The 14883-nt window shown below is 45.1% G+C and overlaps 1 protein-coding gene across 1 annotated transcript in view; it reads left to right on the top strand.

Annotated features, from left to right (window-relative positions):
- The first annotated feature begins 9801 nt into the window (after positions 1–9801).
- CLIC4 (chloride intracellular channel 4) overlaps positions 9802–14883 on the top strand; it is a 180285-nt gene continuing 175203 nt past the window's right edge. Inside the window, exon 1 of the mRNA XM_077296135.1 lies at positions 9802–9951. The gene's annotated coding sequence lies outside the window, so the exon portion shown is untranslated. The remainder of the gene's footprint in view (positions 9952–14883) is intronic.

Here is a 14883-nt window from a genome sequence, read left to right as displayed (position 1 = left end):
ACCGGGGGAGCCCAGAATCCAAATTCACAACAGTACCCCCCCCTCAAGGAGGGGGCACCGAACCCTCACCAGAACCACCAGGGCGATCAGGATGGGCCCTATGAAAGGCACGAACCAGATCGGAGGCATGAACATCAGATGCATTCACCCAAGAATTATCCTCCTGGCCGTATCCCTTCCACTTGACCAGATACTGGAGTCTCCGTCTGGAAACACGAGAGTCTAAGATTTTCTCCACAACGTACTCCAACTCACCCTCAACCAACACCGGAGCAGGAGGCTCAACGGAAGGCACAACCGGTACCTCATACCTGCGCAATAATGACCGATGAAAAACGTTATGAATAGAAAAGGATGCAGGGAGGTCCAAACGGAAGGAAACAGGGTTAAGAATCTCCAATATCTTATACGGGCCGATAAACCGAGGCTTAAACTTAGGAGAAGAGACCCTCATAGGGACAAAACGAGAAGACAACCACACCAAATCCCCAACAGAAAGCCGAGGACCAACACGACGGTGGCGGTTGGCAAAAAGCTGAGTCTTCTCCTGGGACAACCTCAAATTGTCCACCACCTGCCCCCAGATCTGATGCAATCTCTCCACCACAGCATCCACTCCAGGACAATCCGAAGATTCCACCTGACCAGAGGAAAATCGAGGATGAAACCCCGAATTACAGAAAAACGGGGACACCAAAGTGGCAGAGCTGGCCCGATTATTGAGAGCGAACTCCGCCAATGGCAAAAAAGCAACCCAATCATCCTGGTCAGCAGACACAAAACACCTCAGATATGTCTCCAGGGTCTGATTAATCCGCTCGGTCTGGCCATTCGTCTGAGGATGGAAAGCGGACGAAAAAGATAAATCTATGCCCATCCTAGCACAGAATGCCCGCCAAAATCTAGACACGAATTGGGTCCCTCTGTCAGAAACGATATTCTCAGGAATACCATGCAAACGAACAACATTTTGAAAAAACAGAGGAACCAACTCGGAAGAAGAAGGTAACTTGGGCAGAGGAACCAAATGGACCATCTTAGAAAAACGGTCACACACCACCCAGATGACAGACATCTTCTGAGAAACAGGCAGATCTGAAATAAAATCCATCGAGATGTGCGTCCAAGGCCTCTTAGGAATAGGCAAGGGCAACAATAATCCACTAGCCCGAGAACAACAAGGCTTGGCCCGAGCACAAACGTCACAAGACTGCACAAAGCCTCGCACATCTCGTGACAGGGAAGGCCACCAGAAGGACCTTGCCACCAAATCCCTGGTACCAAAAATGCCAGGATGACCTGCCAACGCAGAAGAATGAACCTCAGAGATGACTCTACTGGTCCAATCATCAGGAACAAACAGTTTATCAGGTGGGCAACGATCAGGTCTATCCGCCTGAAACTCCTGCAAGGCCCGCCGCAGGTCTGGAGACACGGCTGACAATACCACTCCATCCTTAAGGATACCTGTGGGCTCAGAGTTACCAGGCGAGTCAGGCTCAAAACTCCTAGAAAGGGCATCCGCCTTAACATTCTTAGAACCCGGTAGGTATGACACCACAAAATTAAACCGAGAGAAAAATAATGACCAGCGCGCCTGTCTAGGATTCAGGCGCCTGGCGGTCTCAAGATAAATCAAATTTTTGTGGTCAGTCAATACCACCACCTGATGTCTGGCCCCCTCAAGCCAATGGCGCCACTCCTCAAAAGCCCACTTCATGGCCAAAAGCTCCCGATTCCCAACATCATAATTCCGCTCAGCGGGCGAAAATTTACGGGAAAAGAAGGCACAAGGCCTCATCACGGAGCAGTCAGAACTTTTCTGCGACAACACTGCCCCAGCTCCGATCTCAGAAGCGTCGACCTCAACCTGAAAAGGTAGAGCAACATCAGGCTGACGCAACACAGGGGCAGAGGAAAAACGGCGCTTAAGCTCCCGAAAGGCCTCCACAGCATCAGGGGACCAATCAGCAACATCAGCACCCTTCTTAGTCAAATCGGTCAATGGTTTAGCAATATCCGAAAAACCAGCAATAAATCGACGATAAAAGTTAGCAAAGCCCAAAAATTTCTGAAGACTCTTAAGAGAAGAGGGCTGCGTCCAATCACAAATAGCTTGAACCTTGACAGGATCCATTTCAATGGAAGAGGGGGAAAAAATATATCCCAAAAAGGAAATCCTCTGTACCCCAAAAACACACTTAGAACCCTTCACACACAAAGAATTAGACCGCAAAACCTGAAAAACCCTCCTGACTTGCTGGACATGAGAGTCCCAGTCATCCGAAAAAATCAGAATATCATCCAGATACACAATCATAAATTTATCCAAATAATCGCGAAAAATATCATGCATAAAGGACTGGAAAACTGACGGAGCATTAGAAAGACCAAAAGGCATCACTAAATACTCAAAGTGGCCCTCGGGCGTATTAAATGCGGTTTTCCACTCATCCCCCTGCCTGATTCGCACCAAATTATACGCCCCACGAAGGTCAATCTTAGAGAACCACTTGGCCCCCTTTATGCGAGCAAACAAATCAGTCAGCAACGGCAATGGGTATTGATATTTAACAGTGATTTTATTCAAAAGCCGATAATCAATACATGGTCTCAAAGAGCCGTCTTTTTTTGACACAAAGAAAAAACCGGCTCCTAAGGGAGATGACGATGGACGAATATGTCCCTTTTCCAAGGACTCCTTTATATATTCTCGCATAGCAGCATGTTCAGGCACAGACAGATTAAATAAACGACCCTTTGGGTATTTACTACCCGGGATTAAATCTATGGCACAATCGCACTCTCGGTGCGGAGGTAACGAACCAAGCTTGGATTCTTCAAAGACGTCACGATAGTCAGACAGGAACTCAGGAATTTCAGAGGGAATGGATGATGAAATGGAAACCACAGGTACATCCCCATGAGCCCCCTTACATCCCCAGCTCAACACAGACATAGCTCTCCAGTCGAGGACTGGGTTGTGAGATTGCAGCCAAGGCAATCCTAGCACCAAATCATCATGTAGATTATACAGCACCAGAAAGCGAATAATCTCCTGGTGATCCGGATTAATACGCATAGTTACTTGTGTCCAGTATTGTGGTTTATTATTAGCCAATGGGGTGGAGTCAATCCCCTTCAGAGGAATAGGAGTCTCCAAAGGCTCTAAATCATACCCACAGCGTTTGGCAAAGGACCAATCCATAAGACTCAAAGCGGCGCCAGAGTCGACATAGGCGTCCGTGGTAATAGATGACAAAGAGCAAATCAGGGTCACAGATAGAATAAATTTAGACGGTAAGGTGCAAATGGAAACAGATTTACCAAGCTTTTTAGTGCGCTTAGAGCATGCTGATATAACATGAGTAGAATCACCACAATAGAAACACAACCCATTTTTCCGTCTAAAATTCTGCCGCTCGCTTCGGGACAGAATTCTATCACACTGCATACTCTCTGGCGACTTCTCAGTGGACACCGCCAGATGGTGCACTGGTTTGCGCTCCCGCAAACGCCTATCGATCTGAATAGCCATTGTCATGGACTCATTCAGACCCGCAGGCACAGGGAACCCCACCATAACATCCTTAATGGCATCAGAGAGACCCTCTCTGAAAGTCGCCGCCAGGGCGCACTCATTCCACTGAGTAAGCACAGACCATTTACGGAATCTTTGGCAGTAAATTTCCGCTTCATCTTGCCCCTGAGATAGGGACATCAAAGTTTTTTCTGCCTGAAGCTCCAAATGAGGTTCGTCATAAAGCAACCCCAAGGCCAGAAAAAACGCATCCACATTGAGCAACGCAGGATCCCCTGGTGTCAATGAAAAAGCCCAGTCTTGAGGGTCGCCCCGGAGCAAGGAAATCACAATCCTGACCTGCTGTGCAGGGTCTCCGGCAGAGCGAGATTTCAGGGACAAAAATAATTTGCAATTATTTCGAAAATTCTGAAACCCGGATCTATTCCCCGAGAAAAACTCCGGCAAAGGAACTCTCGGCTCAGATACAGGTGCATGACAAACAAAATCTTGCAAATTCTGTACCTTCGTGGCGAGATTATTCAAACCTGCAGTTACACTCTGAAGATCCATTACAAACAGGTGGACACAGAGCCATTCAAGGGTTAAGAGGAGGTAAGAAGCAGCTAGACAGCAATTAAGGGCTAGGCAGCAAAACTCTGAGGGGAAAAAAAAAAAAAAAATTTCCCTTCAACACTTCTTTTTCTCCTGCTTCAGCCCAAACAATTAACACTTTGAGGGCCGGTCAAACTGTCATGATCTCAATGGCAAGAGAACATAGCATAAGCATATATAGGAACTAGCTCTTGGAAGATGGGAACTGAGCTGACCATGAACTAAACCTAACGCACAACTAGCAGTGGCCGGGTAGCATGCCTACGTTGATTCTAGATGCCCAGCACCAGCCGGAGGACTAAATAAAGCTAGCAGAGGAAAATATTAGTCCTAGCTCACCTCTAGAGAAATACCCCGAAAGGAGACAGAGGCCCCCCACATGTATTGGCGGTGAGTTGAGATGAAATAACAAACGTAGTATGAAAATAGGTTTAGCAAATTTGAGGTCCACTTACTACATAGCAGAAGACAGAAAGGACACTTTCATGGTCAGCTGAAAACCCTATCAAAAACACCATCCAGAAATTACTTTAAAACTCTGGCATTAACTCATAACACCAGAGTGGCAATTCCTGTTCACAAGAGCTTTCCAGACACAGTAACGAAACTACAGCTGTGAACTGGAACAAAAATGCAAAAACAAACATGGACAAGAGTCCAACTTATCTAGTAGTTGTCTAGGAGCAGGAACAAGCACAGAGAGGCTTCTGATAACATTGTTGACCGGCAAGCAACTAACAGAGCAGCAAGGTTATATAGCGACTCCCACATCTTGATGGGAACAGGTGAACAGAGAAGATGAAGACACCAGTTCAATTCCACCAGTAGCCACCGGGGGAGCCCAGAATCCAAATTCACAACAGGATACACCCCCGAGTACTGCAGGAATTAAGTACAGTCATTGATAGACCATTATTTTTAATCTTTAAAGAGTCCATAATAACAGGGTCTGTACCACAGGACTGGCGTATAGCAAATGTGGTGCCAATATTCAAAAAGGGGACAAAAACTGAACTCGGAAATTATAGGCCAGTAAGTTTAACCTCTACTGTGGGTAAAATCCTGGAGGGCATTCTAAGGGATGCTATACTGGAGTATCTGAAGAGGAATAACCTCATGACCCAGTATCAGCATGGGTTTACTAGGGACCGTTCATGTCAGACTAATTTGATCAGCTTCTATGAAGAGGTAAGTTCCGGTCTGGACCAAGGGAACCCAGTAGATGTAGTGTATATGGACTTTTCAAAAGCTTTTGATACGGTGCCACACAAAAGGTTGATACATAAAATGAGAATAATGGGGATAGGGGAAAATATGTGCAAGTGGGTTGAGAGTTGGCTCAGGGATAGGAAACAAAGGGTGGTTATTAATGGAGCACACTCGGACTGGGTCGCGGTTAGCAGTGGGGTACCACAGGGGTCAGTATTGGGCCCTCTTCTTTTTAACATATTTATTAATGACCTTGTAGGGGGCATTCAGAGTAGAATTTCAATATTTGCAGATGACACTAAACTCTGCAAGGTAATCAATACAGGGGAGGACAATTTTATATTACAGGCTGATTTATGTAAACTAGAAGCTTGGGCTGATAAATGGCAAATTAGCTTTAATGGGGATAAATGTAAGGTCATGCACTTGGGTAGAAGTAATAAGATGTATAACTATGTGCTTAATTCTAAAACTCTGGGCAAAACCGTAAATGAAAAAGACCTGGGTGTATGGGTGGATGATAAACTCATATTCAGTGGCCAGTGTCAGGCAGCTGCTACAAAGGCAAATAAAATAATGGGATGCATTAAAAGAGGCATAGATGCTCATGAGGAGAACATAATTTTACCTCTATACAAGTCACTAGTGCGACCACACTTAGAATACTGTGCACAGTTCTGGTCTCCGGTGTATAAGAAAGACATAGCTGAACTGGAGCGGGTGCAGAGAAGAGCAACCAAGGTTATTAGAGGACTGGGGGGTCTGCCATACCAAGATAGGTTATTACACTTGGGGCTATTTAGTTTGGAAAAACGAAGACTAAGGGGTGATCTTATGTTAATGTATAAATATATGAGGGGACAGTACAAAGACCTTTCTGCTGATCTTTTTAATCATAGACCGGTGACAGGGACAAGGGGGCATCCTCTACGTCTGGAGGAAAAAAGGTTTAAGCATAATAACAGACGCGGATTCTTTACTGTAAGAGCAGTGAGACTATGGAACTCTCTGCCGTATGATGTTGTAATGAGTGACTCATTGCTTCAATTTAAGAGGGGACTGGATACCTTTCTGGAAAAGTATAATATTACAGGGTATATATACTAGATTCCTTGATAAGGCGTTGATCCAGGGAACTAGTCTGATTGCCGTATGTGGGGTCGGGAAGGAATTTTTTTCCCCATGATGGAGCTTACTCTTACCACATGGGTTTTTTTTGCCTTCCCCTGGATCAACATGTTAGGGCATGCTAGGCTATGGGTTGAACTAGATGGACTTAAAGTCTTCCTTCAACCTTAATAACTATGTAACTATGTAACTATATATACTACTATGTGGGCTGTGCTATATACTATGGGGGTATATTATATTCTATGGGGGAGGCTGTGTTATAAACTATGTGGCTGTGTTATATATTTGGGGGGTACATTATACATTATATTCTATGGAGGGGGCTGCATTATATTCTGTGTGGGGCTTTATTAGATTTTATGAGGGATGATTGCATCATACCCTTTGATGGGGCTACATTATATTCTATGGGGAGGTGGGCTGTATTATATCCTGTTCAGGGCTACATTATATTCTATGGGGGGGCTGTATTATATTTATATTCTATGAGGGGTGATTGCATCATACTCTATGAGGGGGCTACATTATACTATATGGGGGGCTGCATTATATTCTATGGGGAGGTTACATTATACTCTGTGGGGGGGTTACATTATACTCTGGGGTAGCTGCATTATACTCTGTGGGGTGGTGGCTGCATTATACTATATGTGGGCTGAATTATACTGCATCGAGGACTATGGGGAATACATTATACTATATGAAGAACTATGGGGTGCATTATACTATGGGAAGCGAATTGTACTACATGGATGAATATGGCGGTGCATTATACTATATGGAGCACTGTGAGGCGTGTATTATGCTATATGGAGGACTGAGGAATATATTTTTATATATGGAAGACTATGAGGAGTGTATTATACTATATGTATGACTATGGGAAGTGTATAATACTATATGGAGGACTATGAGGAGTATATTATACTATATGGAGGACTATGGGGCACATTATATTATATGGAGGACTATGGGGTGTATTATACTAAACAAGCAAAATGCTGCATATTCATTGGGTGATTGGATTGTTTTGCTGGAATAAAAATCCTTGTTCTCAGCAGCACATCGCCGGTATAAACTGTAGATGTGCTGTTGATAACATGATACTGTATGGTGATCTGTTAGTGATCTATTAGTGATCGTTCTGTCCCCTTCATTCTTTCTCAGATGGTGGAAAGAGGCCGGGAAACAAGCGTCCAACGACTTCAGTATTGTCGACCACACTCGTTTAGCGGCCTGAGATCAGCGCATGTAAATACAGCAGAAATTCTTCTGTATGATGTGCACTATGTTAGCATTTGGGGCCCCATTTTAAACTTTGCCTAGGGCCCCACTTTGCCTAAAACCGGCCCTGGTGATACCTGTCTTGACTTTTCCCCAGCTGGAAATACCAGAACAAAATGTGATTCAAGACCATTCTGAGACAGAAGAGACTTTACACCAGCGGGCTCAAGCAGCAAACATCACCCCAGCAGTGGAACAAGAGAATCCACCCTCTGCTATCGGTGAATCTGTCAGACCCATTGTGAATCTAAGAAGTCGCAGATGTTTGCCCACTTTACCAATACGATGCAGGCCTACAAGTAGCACAGACACTAGTGGGTTCACAACAGCAGACATGTTAGACCAGGAACTACGCTGATCTACCCATAGTACCAGAGGTCAGATCCCAGCCCGTTACAGGGACTGCTGTCAATAATTGTTGTTATCCGTTTTAAAAATGTTTTCTTATGCTTGTTGCAGATTTAAAATAGACAATAGGATAATGGACAGCGAATTGCCCAAAAACTGTCATTGTACATAGTTGACACCCTCAAGGTGCACCCTGGTTCTGCCCACATTGCCAGCATGGGTAGAGCCTTGTTACTTCACAGACCTGAAGCTAAAACCATCTGGCGTGGTGAACACCGGGTCTGGATACGCCTTGTATGTTGGGGGTTTATGACGGATCCCCCGCATTGGTACTGTTGCTAATGAACAAGGACACCCTGGTATAAGACCAGTTGTACTTTTGTAAATATGTTTGTTAACGTTTAAGCCAAAAATGCCTCCCGAGGAGGGTAATGCCATGCCTGGAGACTGGAGGAATCCCTTTGGCAGGTAACCTTACATGCAACACATTCTGACTCCAGGCCAGAAGGGGGTGCTCTACACTTAACTTGAGGGGAGCTGCTCTCTCTGGTCGAGAGTATGAGTCAGTTGCTAGGCAGACAAGCAGACAGTTGACAGTTGGTAGCAGACCGTGAAGGAGCACAGAGGTACTTAGGAGCTAGAGAAAGACTGCTACTGGGCCTCTCTAAGCTGAGCGCAGAAACCGGGTACCGAGAGCCCGAGGCTGAGGGGGACTGCAAGCCCCACGCAGAACTGGAGGGCAGGAAACTAAAAGGGACTTGCCCACATAATACCTGAGGTACAGCAGCAATCAGAGTCCGGAGTCACCGTGAACAGAGACCCAAAAGAGATGGCTCAAGTTGCCTACCGTGCAGGTGCTGTCCCTGGACAGGGAAGAAAGAGGGCCTTATTAGAGAGCTACAGGCAGCAAGGGACCACAGACCAGCGCATAGTGGAAGGCTCCCAAACTGACCTGTCAAGGGGATTCCCACCTGTCTTCAGGCTGCCTGGACTCCAGCTACACCTGTTACTGGTACCCTGGACTGAGGCTGAATACCATCTCAGTAAACCAGGTAAAGACTGCAACCCTGTGTCCTCCAATTATTTGTGGCATTCACCATCCCTGCCAAATACACTGGGAGCCCTGGGCACACCGCTTCACCTGTGGTAAGTGACACCATCTTTGCTGCAGCACCATCGCCCCCAGAGGACCCCTTTAAGCAGCATCGGTCACCTCTGACCGAGAACCACAGGTGGCGTCACGAACTTTCCTTATTTCCACAACCCCTTTAAAGAATGTCACTTTTACTTGGGTGCCCAGAGCCACAAACCGGGTCGCTGCCACCGTGACCACCCCTTTAATTGCGACCGGACCCGGTACCGAGTACCCCACGACCCTGACGGGCGACTCACATCCACCTCCGGGCACAGGACTGTCCACATCCGAGACCAGTACCATGGATGACTTGTGTGCTGTTCAGTTTATTCACAGACTTTCAGCCATACATGGACATTTATGTAATGGTAATATACTCAGTTCTATCATTGATTGTATTTGTTATACTTTGCTGCCATCTACTGGCCACTGCCGTACTACATTGTAATATTTGTTATGGTACTTTCCCACAACACCTTTCTGTCTTTAGCTCCTCCTATCTTCTTCCTTCTTTTCCTGTTTGTACTCCGTGCCATCTTAGATCTCACATGTGCTGCAGAGCTGGAGAAAGGATTCTCTTGTTACCTCCAACCTGGAGCTTCTATTGTCTCTAATCTGGTGCTTCCATAACAGCTCTAACCTACAGTCCTCACTCCTACCTCATCTTCATTCCTTCATCTTACCTGACGTCTCATCTCATCTCATCAAGGTACTGTAAATAAAGTCTGTTGAATTTATCACTGCATCATCCTTCCGGATCACCACGCGCAGCGGATAGAGACTGGTGGCACAGGTTGGCGAGTAACGCTGTCCGCCACTGTTTATATAGCGATTCGTGATCTCATCCCTCAGATACATCATCCACATATATCGGTGGCAGAATAACTTGCATCGCTGTATACGCTTCGGGTGCCAGGCTATTCAGCTGCCCTGGGTGCTGGCTCCACTGGCCTGTGCCTCCATGCACTCAGCTAGCGCTCTGCAGGCCTCTGTTCTGCAGACCAGCACACACCAGACTGACACTGACGTGCACCTCACACACCTGACACACCCATACCTCTTACTGCACAGCTTTTAACCCCTTCATGACCCAGCCTATTTTGGCCTTAATGACCTTGCCGTTTTTTGCAATTCTGACCAGTGTCCCTTTATGAGGTAATAACTCAGGAACGCTTCAACGGATCCTAGCGATTCTGAGATTGTTTTTTCGTGACATATTGGGCTTCATGTTAGTGGTAAATTTAGGTCGATAATTTCTGAGTTTATTTGTGAAAAAAACGGAAATTTGGCAAAAATTTTGAAAATTTCGCAATTTTCACATTTTGAATTTTTATTCTGTTAAACCAGAGAGTTATGTGACACAAAATAGTTAATAAATAACGTTTCCCACATGTCTACTTTACATCAGCACAATTTTGGAAACAATTTTTTTTTTTGCTAGGAAGTTATAAGGGTTAAAATTTGACCAGTGATTTCTCATTTTTACAACAAAATTTACAAAACCATTTTTTTTAGGGACCACCTCACATTTGAAGTCATTTTGAGGGTTCTATATGGCTGAAAATACCCAAAAGTGACACCATTCTAAAAACTGCACCCCTCAAGGTGCTCAAAACCACATTCAAGAAGTTTATTAACCCTTCAGGTGTTTCACAGCAGCAGAAGCAACATGGAAGTAAAAAATGAACATTTAACTTTTTAGTCACAAAAATGATCTTTTAGCAACAATTTTTTTATTTTTCCAGTGGTAAAAGGAGAAACTGGACCACGGACGTTGTTGTCCAATTTGTCCTGAGTACGCTGATACCTCATATGTGGGGGTAAACCACTGTTTGGGCGCACGGCAGGGCTCGGAAGGGAAGGAGCGCCATTTGACTTTTTGAATGAAAAATTGGCTCCAATCTTTAGCGGACACCATGTCACGTTTGGAGAGCCCCCGTGTGCCTAAACATTGGAGCTCCCCCACAAGTGACCCCATTTTGGAAACTAGACCCCCCAAGGAACTTATCTAGAAGCATAGTGAGCACTTTAAACCCCCAGGTGCTTCACAAATTGATCCGTAAAAATGAAAAAGTACTTTTTTTTCACAAAAAAATTATTTTTGCCTCAATTTTTTCATTTTCACATGGGCAACAGGATAAAATGGATCCTAAATTTTGTTGGGCAATTTCTCCTGAGTACACCAATACCTCACATGTGGGGGTAAACCACTGTTTGGGCACATGGTAAGGCTCGGAAGGGAAGGAGCGCCATTTGACTTTTTGAATGAAAAATTATCTCCATCGTTAGCGGACACCATGTCGCGTTTGGAAAGCCCCTGTGTGCCTAAACATTGGAGCTCCTCCACAAGTGACCCCATTTTGGAAACTAGACCCCCCAAGGAACTCATCTAGAGGCATAGTGAGCACTTTAAACCCCCAGGTGCTTCACAAATTGATCCGCAAAAATGAAAAAGTACTTTTTTTTCACACAAAATTTCTTTTAGCCTCAATTCTTTCATTTTCACATGGGCAACAGGATAAAATGGATCCTAAAATTTGTTGGGCAATTTCTCCTGAGTATGCCGATACCTCATATGTGGGGGTAAACCACTGTTTGGGTGCACGGAAAGGCTCGGAAGGGGAGGTGTGCCATTTGACTTTTTGAATGGAAAATTAGCTCCAATCGTTAGCGGACACCATGTCGCGTTTGGAGAGCCCCTGTGTGCCTAAACATTGGAGCTCCCCTACAAGTGACCCCATTTTGGAAACTAGACCCCCCAAGGAACTTATCTAGATGCATAGTGAGCACTTATAACCCCCAGGTGCTTCACAGAAGTTTATAACGCAGAGCCATGAAAATAAAAAAATAATTTTTCTTTCCTCAAAAATGATTTTTAGCCCAGAATTTTTTATTTTCCCAAGGGTAATAGGAGAAATTGGATCCCAAATGTTGTTTTCCAGTTTGTCCTGAGTACGATGATACCCCATATGTGGGGGTAAACCACTGTTTGGGCGCACGGCAGGGCTCGGAAGGGAAGGCACGCCATTTGGCTTTTTGAATGGAAAATTAGCTCCAATCATTAGCGGACACCATGTCGCGTTTGGAGAGCCCCTGTGTGCCTAAACATTGGAGCTCCCGCACAAGTGACCCCATTTTGGAAACTAGACCTCCCAAGGAACTAATCTAGATTTGTGGTGAGCACTTTGAACCCCCAAGTGCTTCACAGAAGTTTATAACGCAGAGCCGTGAAAATAAAAAATGTGTTTCCTTTCCTCAAAAATATTTTTTTAGCCCAGAATTTTTTTATTTTTGCAAGAGTAACAGGAGAAATTGGACCCCAAAAGTTGTTGTCCAGTTTCTCCTGAGTACGCTGATACCCCATATGTGGGGGTAAACCACTGTTTTGGCACACGTCGGGGTTCGGAAGGGAAGTAGTGACGTTTTGAAATGCAGACTTTGATGGAATGCTCTGCGGGCATCAGGTTGCGTTTGCAGAGCCCCTGATGTGCCTAAACAGTAGGAACTCCCTACAAGTGACTCCATTTTGGAAACTAGACCCCCAAGGGAACTTATCTAGATGTGTGGTGAGCACTTTGAACCCCCAAGTGCTTCACAGAAGTTTATAACGCAGAGCCGTGAAAATAAAAAATGTGTTTCCTTTCCTCAAAAATATTTTTTTAGCCCAGAATTTTTTTATTTTTGCAAGAGTAACAGGAGAAATTGGACCCCAAAAGTTGTTGTACAGTTTCTCCTGAGTACGCTGATACCCCATATGTGGGGGTAAACCACTGTTTTGGCACACGTCGGGGTTCGGAAGGGAAGTAGTGACGTTTTGAAATGCAGACTTTGATGGAATGCTCTGCGGGCATCAGGTTGCGTTTGCAGAGCCCCTGATGTGCCTAAACAGTAGGAACTCCCCACAAGTGACTCCATTTTGGAAACTAGACCCCAAAGGGAACTTATCTAGATGTGTGGTGAGCACTTTGAACCCCCAAGTGCTTCACAGAAGTTTACAACGCAGAGCCGTGAAAATAAAAAATCATTTTTCTTTCCTCAAAAAAGATGTTTTAGCAAGCAATTTTTTATTTTCACAAGGGTAACAGGAGAATTTGGACCCCAATATTTGTTGCCCAGTTTGTTGTGAGTACGCTCATACCCCATATGTGGGGGTAAACCACTGTTTGGGCGCACGTCAGGGCTCGGAAGGGAAGTAGTGACATTTGAAATGCAGACTTTGATGGAATGGTCTGCGGGCGTCACATTGCATTTGCAGAGCCCCTGATGTGCCTAAACAGTAGAAACCCCCCACAAGTGACCCCATTTTGGAAACTAGACCCCCCAAGGAACTTATCTAGATGTGTGGTGAGCACGTTCAACCCCCAAGTGCTTCACAGAAGTTTACAACGCAGAGCCGTGAAAATAAAAAATCATTTTTCTTTCCTCAAAAAAGATGTTTTAGCAAGCAATTTTTTATTTTCACAAGGGTAACAGGAGAATTTGGATTCCAATATTTGTTGCCCAGTTTGTTGTGAGTACGCTGATACCCCATATGTGGGGGTAAACCACTGTTTGGGCGCACGTCAGGGCTCGGAAGGGAAGTAGTGACATTTGAAATGCAGACTTTGATGGAATGGTCTGCGGGCGTCACATTGCATTTGCAGAGCCCCTGATGTGCCTAAACAGTAGAAACACCCCACAAGTGACCCCATTTTGGAAACTAGACCCCCGAAGGAACTTATCTAGATGTGTGGTGAGCAGTTTCAACCCCCAAGTGCTTCACAGAAGTTTATAACGCAGAGCCGTGAAAATAAAAAATAATTGTTCTTTCCTCAAAAATTATGTTTTAGCAAGTAATTTTTTATTTTTGCAAGGGTAACAGGAGAAATTGGACCCCAACAGTTGTTGCCCAGTTTGTCCTGAGTACGCTGGTACCCCAAATGTGGGGGTAAACCACTGTTTGGGCGCACGTCGGGGCTTGGAAGGGCGGGAGCACCATTTGACTTTTTGAACGCAAGATTGGCTGGAATCAATGGTGGCGCCATGTTGCGTTTGGAGACCCCTGATGTGCCTAAACAGTGGAAACCCCTCAATTCTAACTTCAACACTAACCCCAACACACCCCTAATCCTAATCCCAACTGTAGCCATAACCCTAATCACAACCCTAACCCCAACACAACCCTAACCGCAACACACCCGTAACCCTAATTCCAACCCTAATCCTAACCCTAATCCCAACCGTAACCCTAATCCCAACCCTAACCACAACTGTAACCCCAACACACCCCTAACCCTATCCGTAACCCTAACCACAAGCCTAATCTTAACCCTATTTCAAACCCTAGCCCTAATTCCAACCCTAACTCTAATTCCAACCCTAACCCTAAGGCTATGTGCCCACGTTGCGGATTCGTGTGAGATTTTTCCGCACGATTTTTGAAAAATCTGCAGGTAAAAGGCACTGCGTTTTACCTGCGGATTTACAGCAGATTTCCAGTGTTTTTTTGTGCGGATTTCACCTGCGGATTCCTATTGAGGAACAGGTGTAAAACGCTGCGGAATCCGCACAAAGAATTGACATGCTGCGGAAAATACAACGCAGCGTTTCTGCACGGAATTTTTCGCACCATGGGCACAGCGGATTTGGTTTTCCTTAGGTG

Source organism: Ranitomeya variabilis, chromosome 3 (genome assembly GCF_051348905.1).
Source record: "Ranitomeya variabilis isolate aRanVar5 chromosome 3, aRanVar5.hap1, whole genome shotgun sequence".
In the NCBI taxonomy this organism is placed as follows: Eukaryota; Metazoa; Chordata; class Amphibia; order Anura; family Dendrobatidae; genus Ranitomeya; species Ranitomeya variabilis.
Note: the sequence above shows the minus strand (reverse complement) of the source record. Positions and strands in the feature narration are given on the sequence as shown.